General features: G+C 46.8%; 1 long non-coding RNA gene across 1 annotated transcript in view; it reads left to right on the forward strand.

The window, feature by feature from the left end:
* The first annotated feature begins 15,492 nt into the window (after nt 1-15,492).
* The window catches only part of LOC141418167 (uncharacterized), a 31,285-nt gene continuing 28,219 nt past the window's right edge, over nt 15,493-18,558 (forward strand). Inside the window, exons 1-3 of the long non-coding RNA XR_012442882.1 lie at nt 15,493-15,847; nt 16,241-16,322; nt 17,244-17,411. This is a non-coding gene — a long non-coding RNA (uncharacterized lncRNA). The remainder of the gene's footprint in view (nt 15,848-16,240; nt 16,323-17,243; nt 17,412-18,558) is intronic.

Consider the following 18,558-nt stretch of genomic DNA (forward strand, 5'->3'; position numbering starts at 1 on the left):
GCATGGTGGGTATTACCACAGAGCTCGGTCCCCCGTGATTCTTGGAATGAGTCTCGTGGTTGGACCGTGGTTGGGACTCGCGGTGGGAGGAGGAGAGAACATGCAGTGTGCCAGGAAGGAAGAAGGAAGGAAAGAAAGAGAAAAGAAAGAGTGATCGGGCTTCAGAGGCAAAAATGCCAGTGTCTCATGAAGAAGTCCCAAGGTCTTGACTCCAAGGCCAGCTCCAAAATGCTGAGTGGCACACTGCCCCATACCAGGGCCCTCTGGCCCTCTGTTGGCCGGGTGGTCTGGCTTGGAGGGCTGGAGACTTGGAATTTGTGGGGAGAGATGGCTCCATACTGGGGTAAGCCCTGGGCAGCCAGCTCACCTAGCCAGCTGTCTGGCCAAGCCCTCCTGTGTCTGCCCCAAATGCAGATACCAGTCTGAACACCTCCTAGCACCCAAGGAATTTTAAGAAGTCCTTTAGTCCAGAGGAATTTTAATTATCCTTCATTGAGAAAAGCTTTCTAGAAGACCACTGTGGCAGGGTTCAAGGTCACATGAGTGTCCTTGACTTATAGGAGGGTGAGACTTGGACACACGTCAAACAAGAGGCCATTGGGGTTGTTGGGTCAAGGGAAGGGAACAACTGTGTTCACACAGCTCTTTTGCAGCCTTGGCCCTGCCTGGAGCTTCCAGGCTGACCCCACGGTGTATGAGGACCCAGTCTTTAGGGTCAGGCCAAGTGAGGCAGTTTTCTCTGCACTGTCCTGACAACCCTTGGCCATGAAATTAAAAAGCTAGTTACCGAATCTACAAAAGCTAATGGCTCTGTCCTTGCCAGCCATGCAACAGAGAAGTCTGGAAGGGGGAGCCTCCGCTTCGCTTGCAGTGGGCTGAAATGAAAAGACCTCTTATCTTCTTAGCTAAGAGATCTTTAGCAAGTTATATAACCTCCCCAAGTCTGCCTCCTTATCTATAAGGAGGTGAGCCCTTAGAGAGGCATGGTGGGTATTACCACAGAGCTCGGTCCCCCGTGATTCTTGGAATGAGTCTTGTGGTTGGACAGACCTGCTATTAACTGGCCCCTGGAAAGCTGTGTTGGTCCTTATTGAACTGGGGCACATGCGTTCACTTACTCATTCACGCCTACACACACTTATCCAGTACCTTCTACACCCTGCAGGGAGCTGGGTTATGAATAAGTACAAGGTAACACAGTCTTTGTTCTCACCAGCCAGTAGCAAAAAAACCACATGATCAAGCAAAATCAAGATCAAAGTTATGTTCAGTACAGGTACGGAGGTGGTCAGGGTAGGCCTCTTTTGGGAGCTGGCATTGTAACTGAGACCTAAATAGAGGAAGGTGCCAGTCATACTTGGACCTGTGGGAAGGCAGTCTCAAGGAAAGCAGCAATAGTACATGACAAGCTCGCCCTGACTAAAGGGCCACTAGGAGGCCAGTGTGGCCACAGCTGATGGAGCAGTAGGACATAGGTCATAGATAAGGTCAGAGGGGAGGTTGTGCAGATCGGACTGTAGTCTAAGGGTTCTGGAAAGTCACTGGAGAAGTCATCTCATACTGTGTGGAGAAGGAAAGGCAGGAAGTCTGCCTGGAGAATTGAATTGGGGTAAAGCCCAGATGTGTGCTGGGTCTAGATTATTCTCTGTAATGTTTCCCCAGCTACAGGCTCTGCCCTGCACCTGCTGGGACTCTATATGAAAGGGCAGGTCTCCTGGACCCAGCATTATTATGTATGGCTACCTTCTCAAACATGCATGTCTTAGTCTCTTTTCTGCTGCTTTAACTGCAGCAGATTTAGTTAGGTCACTGTTTTAGAGGTTGAGAAGTCCAGGAGCATGGTGTCATTGGAATAGAGGTTAGGCAGGGAGTTGGGAAACCTGACCACTGAGAACGAGGACTTGGATTGATAAAAAGACCACATCCTGGCCTGCTGACGTTAGTGGAATGACTTGTGACATGTAGCAGGGCTCCCCAGAAGCTTGAAGAAAATGAAAAACTCCTGCCTGACCCATGCAAGGCCCAAAATTCCCCACCCGACATGTTAGAGGAGTTATTGCTATATAACCTGGTCTTCAGGAGTTAATGACACATAACTCATTCTCTAGGAATGACCACCCCCATGCCTGCAGCCCCCAATAAAAGCTTGAGATTCTAAGACCCTCTTGAGCCTGCCCACTCTCCCCTTGCAAAAGTGTATTTCCACTTTGCTTTGCGTTAATACTGACCTGCTAAGTTTCCTCTGTGTCCAACCTTGAATTTCTCCAAAGAGATCAAGAACTTTTGGCCCTTACCCAGTAACCGAGATCTGGTAATACATCTGGTGAGGAGCTTCTCACTGCATTGCAACATGGCAGACGGCATCACATGGTGATATAGAGCAAGTGTGTTAGATCAGGACTCTCTTCTTTTTCTCCTAAAGCCGCTAATTCCATCATGGGGGCCCCACCATCATGACCTCATCAAATCCTAATTACTTCCCCAAAGCCTCAGTTCTAAAAACCATTGATGTATGAATTTGGGGATTAAGTTTCCAACACATGAATTCTAGGAGACATACCCAAACCATAGTGGTACATGTCTGCCTGTCGTGAGGCCATACCTGCATGAAGATTTAGACTTTCCTGCTGCCTTCTGTGGGTAGAGCACATGCTGGTGCTGCTGCTAGGCCTTGGGGAGTCAGAGATGTCCTTTTCAAGCTGGGCCTGATGGGACAGTGATCAGGTGACCTCTACAGTGGGTCTGTCCTCCAGATGGAGCTCACCTCATGACCAATCAGTCCCTGGTGAAGATATGACAATCAGTGACCCTATAGCCACCCTGGGGAGTCAATTGGGCATCCCAAGACCATGTTTGCACCACCAGCCAATTCACAGTGATTCCCCCATCTGTACTTTTTGGAGGGCTCGGTAAACAGGTACAAAATAAATACGTAATTCTGAACCATGATGAGTAGGGGAAAAGACCAGAACAATGGTAGTAGCATGTGCTATAGAGCTGGAGAGGTCAACTGCAGGTAAAGGTCTGACTTGCTCAGGAAAGGATAATCACAAACCCCTGTTTTGGAGACACTTAGAATCAATACCCAGAATGCTGTGTCACATATGAGTTTCATTATTAATAATACATGCCACATTAAATAAATACAAAAACTATGTTTCAGAGAAAGTCTGAACTCCGGCTAACATTGAGATTAGATTGGTGATGAATCCTGATGTTAATGAGGGTTGTTAAAAATTTAATTTTCTGTTGACTGTGTTTGTAAACACACAGATGAGGACAGGTGACATGTCTGTGGAGCATCTTCTGTATCAGGTGGGCAGAGTGTCTCAGGAATGGGTGTTCCTGATATTAACTGTCACCTGGATGTGAGGGCTCTCTGGTCCTCATGCTGGAAGCCTGCTCACAGTGACTGCCCACACTTTGCCAAGCGAGGGTTGGCCAGGCTGCAAATTTCAAGTTGTCTGTGTTGTTTCACTTCAAGATTTGACCTTGTCGCCAGATTTCTGTCAAGATTAACCTAGCAGACTTTGGAATGGATGTAGTTCGCCCACCAGTGGGTTAAGTTTTCACACTTGATGCAGCCAATTTATCCTACATCTTGGTGAGGCAGGCACAGAGAGGAGGATTGTGTGGCAGAGCAATTTCTTTTTAGATTAGGAAACAGAACTCATGTTTGAGAAAAGAGGGCTATTTCTGTCTCCAATCTGACATTACACCCATTTCAGTTTTAAGCTGTGTCCCATTCCAAAACAGAATTCCTCCTCCCCTCTCCTCCTCCTCATCTCTTCTCCCCCTCCTCCTTCTCACCTCTCTTCTCCCTCCTCTTTCTCATCTCTCCTTCTCCCCCTCCTCCTTATCCTCTCCTCCTCTCTCCCTCCCCTCCTGCTCCTTTCCTTCTCCTCTCCCCACACCTCTCTCCCCCTCTCCTCTCCTCCTTCTCCTCCTCCTTAAATCAAGCACACTCATTTGGGTTTTGATGTGGAATGTAATCGTGACCAGGGACTTAATGTTAGAGGTAAATCTGATTACCCTGTAGCTGCTGAGCTATCTCAGGCATGCCCACTGCCTTTGTTTTCCTCTAGAAAAATGGGAACAGTTCAATGCCATGAGTATTTGTTTGAGCATGCATTTCTTTTCCTGAGTCTTCTGGGTTCCATGAAAAATAAATGAGGAGTGAGTGGGACATCTCCCTTCCTCAGTAGGAGCCTGCTCTCCAATGGGAACTCTCTCTGCAGGCTCTTGAGACAGATCACAGGAAAGGAAGGTATGAGAGATCAGTGCTAGCCAAGATCCAGCTTAGTGTGGGCCCCAAAAGACTCCTTGGACAATGTGGGGATAATGTAGCCCTAAAGTTTAGAAAGATCTGGGTAGGAGAGCGAGGCAGTCCTGATTCTCATGAAGGGGGAAAAGGTATGAAACAGCATCAAGCTGTTCCTCCGCCAGTCCACGGCTTCTGCGTGGACGAACAGCCTTCCTGTTTCTTACTACCGTGCTCCTTCATTGCAAGGCCCTACCTCACCTTTCCTCTGCCCCTGGCTCTCAGTGAAACTGACTGCCTCTTTCCTGGTTGCTGACTGTATACAAAGCTTCCCTGGGCACTCCTGGGAGAACCAAAAGTCCCAGGCACAGAGGCCAAGCTGTGAGCATGGACTTTAAAATCACACTGGTCTGAGTCTGGAACCTGGCTCTGTTCCAGATCTATGGACTTGGGAACATCAATGAACACTTGAATGTCCAAGTGCTCTGCTATAAACTTGAGATAGTAATCTGAGCTCACAGGACCAAATAAGATGAAGTATGGGTAAATGGGCTGCTGTAGACAGGATGCCCTGAAAATATTAGTTCTAACTTTGCCCTGGTCCATTTTAACGCGGCATGATGGTGTCCTTTGGGCAAGTGACTTATTATATCTGAGCTTCAGCCTCTTCATCTGTAAAACAGCAAAAGCAGATCACACCGAGTGCTCAGTGTGATTCAGAGCCCCTGACTGTGCTCAGCATGAAAGTGGGCAGTACACACGGAGTTTTGAACTTAGCAGCTGCCATGCAGAAGGTAAAGGAGAAGGAGTAGAGAGGTGGGAGGCCTTGACTGCCAAGGAGAAGGGACTGGACATCATTTGGTTAGTCATAGGTAACAAAGGAAGTTTGGAGCAGTGATAGCCTGGGATGTTGCTTTTTCTCTTTCTCTTAGCGTAGGGAAGGAAGTAGGAAGAACCAAAGAAGTATTTGGAATCAGGTGATTCTGGTTTTAAGCTTGATTTTTCCTATGGATTTTCTCTGTGTGCTTGAGGCAACTTCCCAACTTCTCTGAACAAAAGGAATATATAGAATTATAATTATATAACTATAATGGTGAGTTCTATAGTAGGTACTTCATGATGGTGGTCATTATGGTCATTTGTCAGCCATATGAACCATCCTGTTTATTATTAGGTTTTTGCATCTTTCTCCAAAAGCTCTGCTTTGTTAGGACCCATCCTTCTGAAACTGGAAATACAAAGATCCGGCTTCTCTTTCTGGATGAACTCCTATTCAATCCTGAAGACCCATTCTTATGCTGTGAACCTTTGCCAATTTCCCCAGAACAAAACAAGTCACTCTCGCTGTCACACTTTCATCCTGGCCCTCATTACCCAGTTTGGTAATTAGGTTGACCTATGGTCATGGTCCATCTTCTCAGCCAGATGGAGAGTTTCTGGGGGTGTAGAAACTGCTACACCCCTCCCCTTGCTCAGTGGTTCTGCATAACCCTGGGAGAAGCCCAGCCCATTTCAGGGGTACTCAGGGTTAAAACTATTTTCATCTCTGGGAAATTTTGGGGATATAATTTGCCCGTTTCATCCTGTTGTCATTTGTACCGGTGGCAGGTAAAATGCAGGCATCTCAGTACTAATCAGGAGAGTGGTAGCGAAGTGTTCATGAAGCCACTGTAGTCCTCACTGTCCCATGCTTGCATGGAAACACTACCAGTTTCACTTAAGAATGTCCTTAATGAAGCAGGAAATTGATCATTTTTAAAAATCTCGACTCTTAAGTACATATCTTTTTAATGATCTGGGTGACAAAATGGAATGTTTTTTCCATGGCACTTCTGCTGCATGCCACACACAGTGACAGAAGGGACAGTCCGGGAGGAGTACACTATGGCCGTTCACATGTGAGCTGAATTAGTGGCTTTGATCCTGCAACACCATTCTCTCTGGAAAAACCAGTGATAACCCATGGCTATTCAGACTTGGGTAGTTGGTGGATGTTTTCTCAAAAACTAACAAAATGAGTCTGAGTTTCAATGAAAGCAACTGACAGTATTTGTAGCCAAAGCTAAACTTCAAGCTGTGGTGAGAATGAGAAGTTTGGAGAACTTTACCTGTCACTGTAAGCTTCACTATTCCCCTGACACGTCTCTGATGAGGTCTGCGGTGATACAGAGGCATATGAGTTTTTGATCCTGTATCATGAAATGTGTCAATGTGTGAAAGAACAGTCTGAGCAAGCGAAGTGACTGGGTTCCAGGTGAACAATGTATGATGTTATTAAATCAAGCATTCAATGTGCAAGGCAGAGCAATGGATTGTAATGTGACAGCACCGAGAAAATTCATTAACATGGCTTCAGATTTTTCTCCACTTATCAAGTTTTAGTGCATTATCAAAGAGGAATGTCTATCATGTTCAGAAAAGGCTATTAACATACTTCTCCCTTTTCCAACTACCTGTCTGGATGAAACCAAGTTAAACAAAATAAGATATTGCAGCGGATAGAATGTGGAAGCCCATGTGGGAACCCAGCTGTCTTTGATCAAGTCCAAGGTTAAGAGGATTTGTAACTATGTATCACAATGCCTCACTTCTCAATTACATGTCTTCATTCTATAAAATATCATTTGTTTTCCTCAAATGGTGTTACATGCTAACATGGAATGGTTTTTGTTAATTTTAAATGAATGAATGAAAAAATATTGGTGCAAGTCTTCAGTTTTAGTTTCTTATATGGCAATTAGAAGTAAAAGCTCTTTGAGGTCCTCAGTGCTTTTTTAAGAGAGTAAAGGGGTCCTGAGAACCAAGAGGTTGAGAGTTGGTCGCCTGACACATAGTGCTCACTAAATAGGTGTGATGTCCATGCTGCTTACTATGGTGTCGCTCAGGGTATTAGTCTGTTGATTGTTACTATAATGAAATGTAAATTGTATAATAGTTATTATATAAATATAATAGTTATTATATAACCTATAGTTATTGTATAATAGTTATTATATAAATATAAAGAAAAAGGCTCTGGTGAAGGCCCCATGGCAGATGGCAGGAACACATTTGGGAGGAAGAGATCACATCTTAAAAGCAGGATGCCAAAGAGGCTGGAGTCCCCAAGTCCCTTCAGAAGCCACGCCCCCAATGACCTAAGCTCCTCCCACTAGGCTCCACTTCTTAAAGGCCACCCCCACTTCCCACCATCACTGAAGTCTAAGTTTGCAACACATGAGCTTTGGAGTGGATAAACAACACCTGAGCCCCAGTGCTCTGTTTCTGTTCTTCAAAGGACAGAGACTGCCTGGTCATCTCCTCTTATTGTCTCAGCAGGGACTGGACTGGGTAACCTTGGAACATCTTCCAGCTGAGTCATGCTTCCTGGGTTATGCTAAGTAGGATTATCCATGAGCCCTCACATACACATCCCAAATTGCTTCTGTAGACTGTGGTTCTAATCCCATTTATTCTCTGCCTTTTTTGCTGGGTTTAGGCCAGATTGCAAAGCCTACGGAATTGCTGAGACAGTAATTTGCAATTATATTTCAGAAATGTTAAAGGGCAAGTCTGGGGCAGCTGTAGGCTATTTTTAAAGATGGGCCATTTCAGAAGAGAGCAAAGGTGGGTCACTTACCACTCTGGCTTTCCTCTGCCAGCTCGGGAAGGACATCTCCTTCGACAGGGGAAATGCTGATTCTGCTTTCCTTGCTCAAAGGCAGAAAGAGGTGGGGGAGCAGTGACCTTTCCCTGACACCCCGTAATCCAATCTCCCCTCTCCTTCCTCTCTCCTTCTCAGCTGATCCCTGTGGGCCTGAAAAAGAACATCTTCCCTACACACGCTGAGTGGTTGCCGTCATTAGAGCTGAGACCATGATACACTTGAGGAAACAGTAATGGGGCCTGGGAAAGAAACTAATTAGCTAATGTAGTAAAACATAGAAATAAGGAAACCCAGCAACTTTCAAGGCTTTCAGGGCTTGTGAAAGTCAAGGTCAACCTGGGGCTTTGTGAAGGTATGAGGCACCTTTGCTTGATCTCAGTCAGGAAGGATCTGCTGGGAGCCGAGCTGGCTGTAACTTCAGATGGTGATAAATAACGTTGTGAGGTGCCTTAAGTTGAGCTCCCTAGGGAGCAGACTCTAAGACAGCATTTTGGGGACCAGCCAAGGAAGCATGTCTGTGAAGGAAGGAGGAGTGCAGGGCTGGGCATGGTGAGAACTTAGGCTGTGATTCAGTGGGGACAGTGATCAGAGCTGATGTAACCCCAGGTCATTGTTCTGAATCAAAGAGTCTCCATTTTGCTCTCCTACAAGACTCAGTCCCTAGTTGGTGGCTGTCCCCACAGGAAGGGCCAGAACCTAAGGTCACACAGTTCTCTGCAGCCTTGTGCAAATGCCAGAGGACTCAGTGAGATCCATCAGCAGCCAACTCCTGGAAGCCAGAGTGATGGCGCCTGGGTCCCCATGGGTAACCTGGATGGTGCACCATGGTAGTTGGAAGCCATTTGAGAACACTGGAGGCAGAGCAATGTGAGCCGAAGTGTGAAGAAAGCTGGAATTAGCAGAATCTTCAAGTTTCATTTTAAAAAGAGGAGGTATTTTGCATGAAATAAAAAACATCTAGAAGGCACTCAATGCATATCTGTTGAATAAGTGTTTGAGATGAGACAGTGCAATATATAAATGAGGTTGTATATGAGAATCCAATACATTCAAAGGATACTTGCTCTTGGGCAGGTACTAACCATTCTGGGCCTGGGGTTTCTCACGTGTGAAGTGGGAATAATGAGGGCACCACTGTCAGAGGTATTTGGTGAGGATTAAATGATTTGCCATAGGTAATTCTTAGAATGGTACCTGGCATTAGTAAGAGCTCTGTGTGAGCTCCGAGTGGCTACTGCTTTGGTGGTGACCCACTCACTATGGCATCCCAGATACAGTCAGAGAGCTGAAAGTCTCCAAACAGTAAAGTTGTAAACCAGTAGGGTGCATAGATCATGGAAGCACACATGTCATTGGAGTTTGACCTCAGGTTTTGGGTGGGACTATTTCCCCAAATGGGGGGGCTGCTATTAGTCTAGGGTTTCTTTAGAAGGGGCACAGATAAAGTGTGAAAAATATTTCTCTTATTTCAGTCTTCTGTCAACCCCTCTGTTTGTACAAGCTGGATGCTCAGGCTGCTGATGGGGTGTCCCTAACGCCTCCCACTTGTGATTCTTTGTAATGACGGAAGCAAGCCACAGACTCGGTGTTTCCCAGGGGCAGCAGAGCCTGGCTGGACTTCATTAGCACTCTTTGGCTTTCAGTGATCCTATTTTTATGGTGACCATCCATTTATAGCAAGCGCAACCTATTTTCCAATTAATGTGATGGGAGGAAGATTCTCCTTCATGTGAGTTTTTCAAAATAAAAATTTGTGAGTTGTCTTAAACATGAAATAAAGAAGAGCACAGGGCTGTATGTGAGCGTGCAAACTGTGGACGAGGCTTATGAGAAGGATTGGAGTTTGGGGAGTGCTGGAAGTGTTAGGGAAGTAGAATTGTCAGGACTGACCCTGCTCTATTGCCTTGCCTCAGGTTTTATGCCACAGAGACTTCTTGTTTCCATACGTTTCCACTCTGACTCACCTTTTCCACCTGAGCTCCAGGGCCACCTCATGCACAAAGTTTGCCCAGAATTCTCCCCAGGGAAAGGTCACCTCTGTCTTTTCTCTGTGTTAGTCTTCTTTCCTTCACTGTGACAAAATACCAGAGATAATCAACTTAAAGGAAGGAAAGGTTTATTTTGGCTCACATTTCAGAGGTTTCAGTCCATGTTCAGTTGGCTTATTGTTTTGGGGCCTGTGTTGAGGCAGAGCATCATGGTGGGGAGCACATGGCAGAGAGGCCAGTTTGCCTCAGGGCAACCAGGATGTAAAGAGAGAGAGAAGGGGGCCTGGGTCCCTTTCTCCCCTGCAAGGGCATGCTCCCAATCTGAAGACTTCCCACTAGTATTGAACTCAGGACCTCATGCTTACTAGACAGGAGCTCTACCACTTGAGCCACACCTCAGTCCCTTTTTTTTTCCCCCTTTGCTTTTAGTGTTTTTCAGATAATTTGTGCTAACTGCTTGAGCTGGCCTGCAACCATAAGCCTCCTAATTCCTCCTATGTAGCCATGATTATAGGGGTGGAACCACTGTGCTTGGCTAGGCCCCGCCTCTTAAAACTTCTGCCACTTCTCAATAGTGTCACAGTCTGGGGACCAAGCCTTTAAATGGGTCATTGGGAAACAGTCAAGATCCAAATTATAGCACAGCTCTATTCCCATAATGCCTTGGGAGATGGTAAGTCTTACCTGTTCTATTATACTAGGGCACACCAAATTGCAGTCATTTGTGCCTACCACAGTGCAGAGCATACAATAGGCACTCAATAAAGCTCATTCTAATCTGCAACTTACTAAACCATGGCTAGATGATAGGTTTGTAAGATGATGGAGCTAAACGCTACCAGACATAGAAACCACAGCAAAATGCTTGGAGACCCCGGGGCTGCTGATCACATAGATTTCCTGTGACTTAAGACTTGGCAATTAGAACTCCTCAAGCTGAACTTGATGGGAGGTTAGCATGGAGCTGGGCAGTGGAGGACAGAGCCAAGTAGCCACTGTCACTGTTTTGTGAAATGCCAGGGGCTCCCAAGGAAGCTTTGAGTCCAATAGAGTTGAAGTCTTCAGCAGCCCTGTCCTGTCCCCAGGATTCAGCCACTCTCACCACAGCCACCCACTCTCTTCCTCCACTTCTCAGGACCCTGCTGCATCCCCTCCTCAAGCTTAGGTGATCAGCCACCCTGTGCTTTCAGGGGGAAAGAGGAGCGCTGAACAACAGTTTTTTCTTGCCATTGGGATCACCTTTCTGGTTTCCATTTGGGGAGAGTCTGGCTCAATGGAAAGCTCCCCAGGGGCTCTATGTCACACAAAGTGGGGTTGAACGCAAGTCCTTTGGAGAAATCACCCCCTTGCTCAGAGCCTCTGTTTCTCATCTGTGAAGGGAGCAGAGCAGTCCCTTGCCTCCAGATTGGAAGTCACAACTGGCATGGTGATGAGTAGGTAGCAGGTGCAGATGCCCTTCCTGCTCACGGCTCTGGTTCTCTCTCTCTCTCTCTCTCTCTCTCTCTCTCTCTCTCTCTCTGGTACTGGAGTTTGAACTCAGGTACCACCTTGAGCCACTCCACCAGCCCTTTTTTGTGATCATTTGTTTTGAGATAGGATCTCACAAACTATTTGCCTGGGCTGACTTCGAACTGCAATCCTTTGGATGTCTGCCTCCTGAGTAGCTAGGACTACAGGCATGAGCCACCAGTGCCTAGCTTGGTTCCTTCTCTTGCAATGCTCTGAGGTATACTCCACTTCTGAGGTGGCATGGTGGGGAGAAATTGCTGAAGAGAGGTGTTCTTGTTCCACTGTTATGGGTGCAGTGAACACAAAGACTCAGAAAATGGAAACTCTGGGATGTGTTGTTTTCACATTTTAGCAGGCAATCTGATGGTCCCAGTTAATATGCAGACTGCTGGGTGCCAGCTCCGGATTCTGGGAGATACCAGGGACTCTGCATTTTACATAGCTTCCCTCCCCCACGGGGTATTCACAGCATGGGTTCACAGCAAATCCTTTAAGAATCATCCCCCACCACTACATCTTCAACCCCCACTGGATTGCAGGGTAGGATGACCTAGTCCGCAGGTCACAGTTGGGGGAACACTACTCAAAACAGAGAGATTTTTTTCATAAATATCCAGATTTCTAGTTCTTTGGGAAAGTCTGAATCATTGGCCATTCCAGGCCTGCTTTTCTATCTGACAGCAAATCCAAGGTCATAGCTGTGCCTGTTGCCTGTAAGGCACACTGTAGGCACAGTTGCTATCTCCGTGAACTCCTGGTGAGTTTTCAGTACTAGCTAGTCCAGTTCCCTCACCAACACCCCACAGCTTGGGAAACTGAAGTTCAGGGCTAGAGGGGCTCAGTAACCAAGGGACACCTCTGGATGCCTGGGTCCCAGGTGCATCTGGTCCATGCAGTGGCCACTGAGACCTGAAGAGGGCGCTGAGATTCAGAGCAGGAGAGCTGCAGGGCCCTGAAGGGTATCAAACAGAGGCCAGAGGAGTGAACACCCAACTGCAGTGTGGTAGATAACGGCTGTCCCTGAGGCAGGGCCGGGCTTAGTGTGACACAAGATGAGGGGGAGAGAGAGTGGGGGAGGGGAGAGATGAGCCATCCTAATGAGCAGGGAGCAGCTGATGGCTATTTTTGCCCCCACACAACCCAGGGTGAGCCTCCCTGAGACTGCAGAATGCAAACCACAGGCACATGGGAGAGTGGGGAGCAGGGAGCCTCATGATGTTACTTGAGCCCCTGGATCCAGCTTGTTTTACCAGCTCGTAGGTATTTACCCCATCTTGGACTGCTAGAGAAAATAAAGGGTGTGCAGTTAAACTTGGATTTCTCATAGACAATGCAAATTTTTTAGAACAACTATGTCCCGTTCCATACTGGGGATATACCTATAAAAAAAAAAAAGATTAGTTGTTCATCTGAAATTCAAATTTAATGGAGGCTCTTGTATTTCATCCCAGCCCTCCATTAGGCTTAAGCCAGCCTGGTTGAGTTTCCCAGTGTTGCTAGCAAGGGATCCACAGAGGCAGGTGGTTGTGTAATCAGGGCTCAGAGAGGACTCAACTCGCCCAGGATCACAAGGCCAGCAAGTCGCAGAAGCTGGAATGGAACTTAGGTCTGTGACTCAGGACCCCATGTCCCTCTGCTACCTGGGCTCAAGGGAAGAGTCGGGCAGTGACAGGAGAGGGAATGGAGGCTGATGTTACAGAATTGAGTTTGAACAGAAGGTGGAACAGTCAGGAGAGAAGGGGGCCAGGACTCAAACTTTGTTGACTGAGATGTGACATTGACTTTCTCATATCATCTGTTAATTCACTCTAATTTTTTTTCCCAGTGCTGGGATGGAACCCAGCACTGTGCATGCTAAGCAAGTGCTCTACCACTGAGCCACACCACAGCTTTCTCTCTGAATCCTTGTCAAGCACGGGTGCAAGGCACTCTGCATGGTTCTCTGATATTTGAGATGGATTAACATCATTATCATATACCCCATTCATTTTATAGAATGGGGAGAGTGAGGCCCAGAGCAGCCACACACCTGAGCCATGCAAGCTCAGGTTATATATATCTAGGTTTGCTGCCTGGAGCTCCATATTGCTCCCTGTCTGATCCCAGTGCTTGCTGTCCTCAAACCCCACCCTCTGCCCCCCATCTGAGCAAAGCAACGCACATGGAAACTAATCCCTAGTGGATGTTCAGTCTGTGTCCACCTTTGCCAGGTGCCTCTGCTGTGGCACATGTCATGTTTAATCTTGCTGCACTAGGCCCTGCACCCTGGTCACAGCCCTCTTTGTAGGGACCCAACTGTACTCCTGTGTGGATACCCAACCTCTACCTTGTGGCATGAGGGATGCTGGTGAGGGGGTGGAGGAGAGCAGCTCAGGGCCTCAGCTGAGCCGGAAGTTGGAGCCAGTCCTCTGGTTCCATGGTGACAGTTGCTATAGAAACTCACCAGCTGCACTCAGCATGCCTACTGGGATCTGTGGGGGTTTGTCACAGACTGGAGCTGATAGAGAGGGGAGCTCTGTAGTGGGTAGAGCCCAGAGTGAGCGCTCTATCCATGTCTCTATCTTTGTGCCCTGCCACTCCCCCTCTTTTTCCTTTTCTTTACACCATGTGGTTTTGAGTGTCAGGTGTCCGTGGCTTTCTGGCTGTGCTTTCAGCCTTTGATGCCCTTCCTGGCTTCTTTACCTGGATAATATCTACTTACCTCCACCCTCATCTCAATGCCTCCTTTCATTTAGCAAATAAATACTGAGTGACTGCTAAGTACAGGATCCTATCTAGCCTCCGTGGACATAGCCACCACAGACAAGATTTCTACTCTCCTGGAGTTGCCCTCCCAGCTTGGAAGACACAGGCGTTAAGAAGGTACCCAAGCTGGGAGTGCTTGTCCAACAAATGTGAGGCCAGGCTCTGGGTTGAGTCCCCAGTACTGAAAAAAAAAAAAAAGTCTACCCAAGTAAATGAACAGAAACACTGACAGTGCTGCAGAGAAAACAGAGGATGGCGAAACCACAGATGGTGACGGAGCTGTGGGGACTGGCTGGTCAGGGGAAATGTGTCCAAGGAGTGACATCAGGAATCTCTGAACCCTTTCCCCTCTTCACCTTCATATTTTGGTCCCACTGCATCATCTCACCCCTGAATCACAGCACTGATGACACCATGATGACAACCTGTCTTCCACCCTGAACCGCTCCCTCCTTACAGGCAGGAATGAAGTCTTATGTACCTGCATCCCTGATGTCTGGCACACAATAGGGACCTGACAAGTCATGTGTATTTAGAAAGTATGTTCACTGGGTCAGGCATGGTCACAGACGGGTTGTTACTGCCTCTGTAAGGGTTTCACGACACGACTGTGATCCAGTCACACATCATCACTTAAGAGATTGAGGCACCAAGGCTCAGCTGGGTTAATTGAGTCCTGCAGCTGATGCATGGAAGCGCTGCTCCCTCTGTGCCCCGCGCATACAACGGGAGCACAGCTTTATTGAAATCTCATTCACATACCACATAACTCCCCTTTGGAAACTGTTCACAGGAATCGCTTTTAGTCTGTTGACAGAGTTGGGCAGACCTCAGAGCAATCCATTTTTGAACACTTTCATCGCAAAACAGAAAAACAACCCATTGGTCTAGCTGGGGCCCCCACTTCAGTTTCGTAGGAGAACTTGAAGTTTGAACACTGGCCGTGGTTGTAAATTCAGAGCTGAAGATTTCTGCGTGGGAGATCTGCCTTTTTTTGTGGCACATCTGGCATTTTTAGTGCGTATGTGTGGTATCTCTGAATTAAGGCCTCAATTCTCCACTTAAACATCTCAAAACAACCTACAGACAAATAATCTGAATACCACAGGAGCCTTCAGAAGAGGGCTTTCCTAGTGGGAACACGGGCCTGTGGACCATGTGGTCACGGAGAATGTCTGGAATTCATCAGAGCCTGTGTTTTTAAAGCCTGAGGCTTTACAGAAGCCTGACTTTGTGGTGTGTGCTGGCTGCAGCCAGGGGGCACCCAGGGACTCTTGGAATCTCAAGACCACTCCCCTGTAGGAAGGGCTTATGTCCAGTTTAACCCAGATGTCCAGGTCATTATCAAGGTAGTCACTTGGCCCCAGGGCCCATGGGTGGAGTGGGTGATCCATTTATCTTTTTCTTAGCATCAAGGAGGCTCCAAAGATCTGAACTGTCACATCCTCTCCTTCCTCCTCTGATTAATCACAAGTCTTGGGCTTTCACCTCTGAAGATGTATTTATTACAGTACTGAAGTGTTACCAACTGATAGAACTTTTCCTACAGTGTGGTGACAAAACACAGAAGCCCCCAGCTGCCTCTGTTAGCAGAATGTCCAGTATCTCCCTTCTGGTCTGAGCCATCCTTCCCCTACAAGTGAACCACAAACTCAAGTTCTTTAGCAGTCTCTGGGGTCAGGCTGCAGCCAGAGACAGGTAAGTGAGCTCCAGAGAGCCTCGTCAGCTTTGGCAACGTTTGTTCATAGTCAGCATTACGTTCTTTGTCCTCAGTTGGATTACCATGTAGTCATCCCTTGGTGTATGTAGGGGACCAGTTCCAGAATGCCCTGCTGATGCCAAAATCCAAGGATGCTCAAGACTCTTGCATAAAATGGCATAGGATTTGCATATAACCTATGCACATCCTCCTATGTGTTTTAAATTTTTCTCTAGATTACTTGTGAATAGTTGTATGTGTGTAATATGAAAATAGCTGTTACTTTGTGCTATTTAGGGGATAATGACAAGAAAACTTGTCTGTACATGTTTAGAACAGATGGAATTTTTTTTCCAAATAGTTTTTGATCTACTGATGGTTGAACCTTACAGATGTGGGACCTGTGGATATGAAGAGCCAACTGTGAGTGTGAGACAAGCCAGGCCAGCTGAAGCAGAAAAGAATTTCTTGAAGGTGATTTATTGAGTAGCTTCTAGATTCCTTGAGAGGACCAGAGACAGGTTTGGAGGTCACCCAGGTGGGAGCAACCTCCTAAACTAGTTGGAGCTAGCCCTCTGAAGACAAAGCTATTCCTCCCCTGGGCAGATTCACTGTCACCTGCACCACTAATAGTGCCATGCCAGATACTGGATCCAGGAGTTGACACCACCTCTGGAAACTCAAGTCAGGCCATAGTCACTATCCCATGGATCCTATGCAGTCCCTGCATCTCGGAATCACTAATGCCCACTTCTGTGTCCCAAGAGGGACATGGCTGATCGGAGAAGCCTACCTCATGTGCCAGCTCTCTTGCTGCGATGAGGCTGGGAAGTGACTCATGTAGAGGTAGAAAATTCTCCCCATAAGCAGACCAAACAAATGGTTAGTGACCATGGTTTCTGTGCAAATCTGCCCATCCTCTCCATGATGCCCTTTGACTTCTGTGTATCATAGGTATTTTAGCAGAATACCTGAAATGATTGACTTATAAAGAGAAACGTTTTATTTTGGTTTATAATTTCAGAGGTTCTGGTTCACAACCAGATGGATCATTGATTCTAGATCATTTGGGGGGCGGTTATCAGATGGCAATTGTGGAAACTGCACAGTGGAGCAAAGCCACTCACCTCATGACCAAGGAGCAGGCCAGCTGCTCCCATGGCACCCAGGGCTCTTTGTGTTTAGTTTTGAATCCCTTGGGAGTGGGAGTCTTAACTGAGTCTTCCACAGTAAGGAAACCCCTCAGTGTGTGGAACTGTGCCAAAGTCATGTCTGGAATGTGACCTGCTTTCAGAGGTCACAGCCACAGCAACTGGTCAAGTGTAGGGTGTGTGGCAGCCTATCCAACTTCCTTTTTGCCTTTGTTCCTTACTAACATATCGATGGTTTTCTAAGGTCTCCACCCCCAGGTGTCCCTGTGACAAGGGGAGCTGACCCTATCCTAGGTCTTGGAGGAGATTCTGAGGACCTAAGTCAGGGTCACTCAAGATATGGTCAATGGAACAAAGCTGTTCTGCACACTATTTGCTGCTGACACAAATGAGATGAGTACAGAAATGAAGAGTAAGTGTTGTTTCCCTTTCTCTGTTTCCCTTCCATATTCATATTCAAGGTTCTATGGATGATCTCGTACTTCAGATCCGCATGCATTCATTTTTACTTTACACCGTGTACATCTTACACTGTACTACAGAATCTTCCCCCACTTCTCCTTTTCCTCTCTGTTCCTTCTTTTATTACCTGAGGTAACAATGACAACAGCCTGATAGATATCCTTCCAGATCTTTCTACATGCTCACAGATGCAAATGTTGACTTTATTTTTCTAAAACTGGGTCACAGCATATGAAGTTCTCTGTGGTTGTCTCTCCTGTTTAACAATAAGGTACAGACTCTCTTTCCCAGACAGTTGGTTACAACAGCGTTCTCCATTCCTCTGGTGACTGTTTCCAGATGCGCATGGTATGCCGGCACTTGGGTTTGAAATCAGGGCCTCATGCTTGCTAGGCAGGTGCTCTACCACTTAAGCCACTCTGCTAGCTCTTTTTTGTTTCGGGTATTTTTGAGATAGGGTCTTGTGAACTATTTGCTGGTGCTGCCCTTGAGCTGCGATCCTCCTGATCTTTGCCTCCTGAGTAGCTAGGATTACAGACATGAGCCACCAGTGCCCAGCAGGCTGGCACACTCGTGATCAGTTTGCTTCTTCCTGGCATGTTTGCAACCTTCTGCTCCCTCTGGTTCACTCTGGGCTTATGAGTCAGTTGGGATGGACCTTATACCTCTTTATACCATTGTCCTTTCAACTGAATTCAGTAATTTCATCAAATATTGTTATAAGTTGGTGCAATTAAGATAGTATAGAAAGGTTTTGTTTCTATGGAAACTAAGTAAAATGCTTAGGAAAGGTTTGCTGTGTATTTTCTATTAAGACAACAGTAAAGATAGCCAATTATCCTTTGCCCTGTAACGAACCACCCCACAATGCTGAGTCTTGGAGCAATGATGATGATTCCTCATGATTTCGAGAGCTGCTGGTTTGCCTGGGCTCTCAGAGGGCTGCATTTGGCTGGAGAGTTGGCTGTGCTGGGCATTGCAGGTGGCTTCACTCTTCCACTTGATGCTGGCTGTCAGATGGGGGCTTGAGTTCTACTCCTCATTGCCTTTCATCTAACCTTCAGTAGTCTAGATCACCTTCCTCCCATGATAGACAC

This window comes from Castor canadensis, chromosome 16, assembly GCF_047511655.1.
Source record: "Castor canadensis chromosome 16, mCasCan1.hap1v2, whole genome shotgun sequence".
In the NCBI taxonomy this organism is placed as follows: Eukaryota; Metazoa; Chordata; class Mammalia; order Rodentia; family Castoridae; genus Castor; species Castor canadensis.